This window comes from Octopus bimaculoides, chromosome 3 (genome assembly GCF_001194135.2).
Source record: "Octopus bimaculoides isolate UCB-OBI-ISO-001 chromosome 3, ASM119413v2, whole genome shotgun sequence".
Taxonomy (NCBI): domain Eukaryota; kingdom Metazoa; phylum Mollusca; class Cephalopoda; order Octopoda; family Octopodidae; genus Octopus; species Octopus bimaculoides.
This window is the reverse complement of record NC_068983.1, coordinates 140,802,469-140,808,060: the sequence shown is the minus strand read 5'-3', so window position 1 is coordinate 140,808,060 and position 5,592 is coordinate 140,802,469.

Genomic DNA, 5,592 nt, shown 5'->3' with positions numbered 1-5,592 from the left:
ATTTTTAATTGCTGCACAAGACCAAAGCCTCCCCACCAGAAATTACCAAAAGCATATAATGAAAAGAAACATAACAAGTAACTGTAGAATTTGTGTAGATGGACAAGAAACAATAAATCATATTATCTTTGGCTGCCCAGTCCTGGCTAAGAAGGAATATATTCACAGACACGACAGAACTGGGACCTATATACACTGGAAGCTATGCCAACACTATGGAATAACAACAGAAAAAAGATGGTATAAACACACGCCAGAAAAGGTCACAGAAAACGAGAAAGCAACCATACTCTGGGATATGCCAATACACACAGATAGAGAAATTAAGGCAGATAAACCTGATATAGTTGTCAAAGATCATGAAGAAAAAAAAATGCTTTCTAATTGATGTATCAATACCAGCAGATGACAACTTCTCTAAAAGAAATGGAAAAACTTTCAAAATGCAAAGATTTGGAAATAGAGATAACTCGAATGTGGAGTCTAAAAACAGAAACAATTCCTATCATAGTAGGTGCCTTAGGTATAATAAAAAAAAATATTCAGACAAATACATAACAAAAACACCAGGACTTACAAATGTATATAACATGCAGAAAATTGCACTACTGGGTACTGCACACATTCTACGCAAAACACTTTCAATACAGTAAACATAAGAGCACCACAACAATCCACAGCACATACCCAAGGCGCACAGAACTGCGCTCGGTAGTTAAGTGAAAGCACGTTATAAAAATAAAACTACTGAATAATAATAATAATAATAATAATAATAATCTGCAGAATCTGAGAACAAAACCGTGAAACCGCATGGCATATTACAAGCCAATGTACGCTACTACCCCAGAAGGAATATAAGCGACGCCATGACAATATAACCAGGCTTGTCTATTGGACACTTTGCAACAAGTATGGACAGAAAAAACATTGGTACGACCATAAACCTGAAGTCATCGTCGAAAATAGTAATGCAAAGATCCTATGGGATTTTATGATTCAGTGCGACCATGAGATAGAGAATAGGAAGCTGGACATTGTTTTAATTGAGAAAGATAACAAACTATGCTGGATCATAGATATGGCATGCCCAGTTAACAACAAGGTATGCGATAAGGAAGAAATAAATGTTGAGAGATATGACAGGTTAGCTTGGGAAGTTAAGTCGTTGGGGTCGATGAAAAAGTTAGCAGTGGCACCAATAATTGTCGGATACCTGGGAACAGTGAGAACAAATCTCGAGAGGTACTTGGGATATATAGGGGCTGCAATAAGGGTGGAGCACTTTCAGAAAACAGCACTGTTTGGAAGTGCTCGAATACTCCAGAAGGTGCTCGAAAAATAAGGTGTTACCTTAGTTCACTGGTAGTGAACTGCTGACATTGTAGTATATCTACAACGTTAGAAGCTGTGTCATGCCCTGTTTATCTTGATATGAGATCACCGTGTCGCGTACATATGGTTGTGATGCATGTGCCTGATGTACTCTTATCAGACGGGTAGCCAAGATCGGTTTATCGGGCTTCGTTTATTTATACCCCAGTGTCCACTTTGATGGCATATATCTCTCTCTCACATGTTCGCATTACATGTGAATATCTCGATACATATAGGGACCTATAAGTCGAGACTCAAATAAACTCTGCAAAGGATTCATTGTGATTAGAATCAAGATGGTGAGTGTCTGTACTTATTATGTTTTTTAAAAGCAGCAAGCTGGCAGATTTATTAGCACGCCTTGCCGAATGTTTAGCGGCATTTCTGCCGATGTCGACCTTGCCTTTGATCCTTTCGGGTTCGAAAATTGAGTTCCAGTGAAACACCTGACTTGATGTAATCGATTAGTCTCTTCTTCCAAAATTTCTTTCTTTGTGTTTTTTAGTGGAAAGGATGCTTATTATTATTATTATTATTATTATTATTATTATTATTATTATTATTATTATTATTATTGCTATTATTATTATTATTATTATTATTATTATTATTATTATTATTATTATTGTTGTTGTTGTTGTTGTTTTTGTTGGTATTAAATAAGATGTCGAGCTGGCAGAATTGTTAGCAAACCGGGCAAAATGTTTAGCGATGTTTCGTCTGCAGCTACTTTCTGAGTTCAAATTCCACCGAGGTCCACTTTGTCTTTCATCCTTTCGGAGTTGATAAAATAATTACCAGTTATGCACTGATGTCGATGGAATTGACTTAATTCCTTCCCCAAAATTTGAGGCCTTGTGCTTCCAGTAGAAAGGATTATTATTATAATTAAAGCGGCGTTTTGACACAATCATTAGCATGCAGAGCAAATGCTTGGCGGCATTTCAGTAGTTTTTACGCTTGAGTTAAAATTTCGCCGAGGTTAACTTTTCATTTCATTTTTGGGCGTAGATAAAATAAAGTACCAATTGTGCATTGCGGACGATTTAATAAACTTATCCCTTCCTCCAAACATGCCGACCTAGTGCCAGAATTTGAAACCACAATCATTTTGGACAATGTTTTTCTTTTTATCCACAGCGAAGATACAGATAATCAATATATACCGTAACTTTTCTACACAACAATACATAATTAGTTTACAACATATTTATCATATAACTCTATAATGTTGCCAGAGATTTTAATGGTTTACGTTATTACCTATTCCTCATAATTAATCTAGATTAATTTAAATTGTTGTCATATTTTTTCAAGTTAATTTTTATCCTTTAATTTCTAATATGTCAGTTTGATGTAGAAATCAAAATTGAGTTTAAGCCTAGTTCGTAAATTTATGATATAATAACGGGAGTTAATAATAATAAATGAGCGAACAAAAAATTCTTGAACACCATAGAAAAGCTAAAACTGTTATTAAAATAAAAAAAAAAGCTGCTACTTCTTTTAAATGTCTTTTTTAAAGTAACCAGAAATTTTGTGATCAGAGGGTTAATACTAAATTAATGAATGTAATTAAATCCTACAATTTATAGAACAATGGAGCAAATTACATTACAAAATGAAACAGATGTTTGCTTATGAAATAAAGTGAAAATAAAATGAACTATAAAAATGAGGAACATGAGAAAGTTTTATACATCAATGTGAAGGATAGTGTTTCCTATCACATACTTGTACAACAAGTAGAAATCTCAAATCCTATTCAAGATGATATTAGCTGTATTCCTATATATACTTATTCACTTGGTAAACCGTAGTATAGAAATCAATTTCAGACTTATTATTTTTGTAACATTTGAATACTTCAGAATTAAATAATAAATTAATTGGGGAGACATTATCAAATATCATTTTCAGAATATTCATCTGTCTCTTAAATTTAGAAGAGCTCTTGTTTTTATTTAGCAAGCACATTTTAAAGCTTATTTTTAGATTTAATGGATCACCAATTACCATTTTCTTGACATGAGTTTAAAAGAAATATTCATTTAAATATTTTACGGATTCCTAGAACCCATAAAATGGGTTTATTTTGATTGGCATCAAAAGAATAAGAGCACAAAAAAGAATCTGTTGAATATTCCTCTGCTTGAGCTATAGTTAGTGTTTGCTTTCTGTTATCCTCACTCAATTTAGTGTTGTTTTCCATTTTCATATGTTAGTTCTGGCGCTGTTTTGCATGTGTAAAATGTCTCTCCAGAGTTTGCAATGTTATCAAACGCCTTTCAGTAGTCGATGTGGTGAATGGTTGCATTCGTTTTGCAATCTCTTAAAATTATTTCGTTCAGTATTTGCTACTCTTCATACCCATACTTGCACTTATGCATTTACCTGTTACCCAGTGTTAAATTAGTATATTTTGGCAGATGAGTAATCAGCTGATTATTGGGCATGGGTGAACCGATCTTGTATTAGCAGACAAATGAATTATAAGCCTATAAGTATGTGAATACTCACTGGCGGACAAATATATAGCCACGCTAGTGTGTATGCAAACATATTAAATTTTCCGTCTTATATTCGTAGACATTTGTCATTCGTTTCTGTCATAATATGGTACCTTACCACTGACAGGCGATTTCCAGTTCATTGCAGAACTTCATGCATTGATGTTTCACCTAAAAGAGAAGTCGATATGCAGTACCCCTCTATCTTATCCATGTGCTTTTTGATCAAATCTTTGTTTGTATATTGCTGCTGTTTCTGATCAAACTTTTGTTTGTATTTTGCTGTTGTTTCTGCCTTATATTCTCGCCGAGCATCTTTAAATTTCTGGAGATGTTACCATTCTAACAGAGGTATCTTCTTTTCTAATGCGTGTAGGAAGAACTTTTTGCTACGTACTTATAATATTTTATACCAATCTGAAACGTTCCGGCTACTTTTGTATGCTATGCATATTTCCTTTCTTTTTCCGTGTACACCGTATATACTTACTTTTTTAAAATCATTTTATTATTATACGTAAACCCCGACACTATATGTCAGATCTCAAGAATCTCTCTCAGGTTTTTGTCCACTACAGGATGGCTTTCAGGGATGCAAAATGGGTGCACCATCAATCGAGAATACTATACCAACTTGCTGAGGCACTTACGTAAGGTCATCAACACCAATCTTCCAGGAAAACTGAAGAAAGGGATCTTGTTTCATTAGGACAAAAGTCCAGCACACAGGTCATTGGTTTCAATGGCTGCAGTGCATCATTGACATTAGACTGGTTGATAACCCTCCCTATTTTCCTGATTCGGCTCTATCTGACTATCATCTGTTACCCAATATGAAAAACATTTGGCTGGGAATCAGTATCGCAGTGATGATAAAGTCATATATGTTGATGAAATGTTTGTCCCGCACGATGAAAACTTCTTCACCGATGGGATCCAAGCACTGCAATAACGATGGAAGAAGTGTGTGGACTGCAAGAGCGCATGCGTTGAGAAATAAACCTCATTTGTTTTCATTACATATAAGTATCTTGATACGCCTATCGACTAATCAGTTGAGACTCGGATATTCGCTGCAAAGGGATCATTGTGTTTAGAAACAAGATGGAGAGAGAGTGTACTTTCAAAAATTGCTCTTGAAATCTCACAATTTGTTAAAATTCTCACGCCACGATTGATGTTCTCTGTGCTTTCCAAAGAACTACTGCGTTTTTTAACGAAAGTAACATACTGCAGTATTAATTTCGACATGCTAAAATTATGGAATGCTCGCCGTTAGAATCGTAATTTACCCGTTTATTACTTAATATTCAGTATTAGAAATATCTCGGGTATTGAAGAAAATTATTTCTTGATGTAAATGATGTGTAGCGCAAAACAAAGTCTGAAAGGAGGATAAATACGGTTCTTCAGAGAAACGGCAAACTTAAATATGTATAGCTTCAAACGAAAGACACACACACAATATATATATATATAGTTAAAAAAAAAACAATAACAAAAAAACAAAAAAACAAAGTGAGGACGTGATATGGATAGTATTATTGGACGCTCAGGAAAGGAAAGAGAGAGTGTATGATGTTTCGGGCGTAGCCCTTCGTCGGAAAGATGGAAAGTTCGGAGAATGGAAGAACGGAGAAAGAGGAAAATGGTACCGATGCCCACGAGGTTACATTATGAAAAAGCATATATATATATATATATA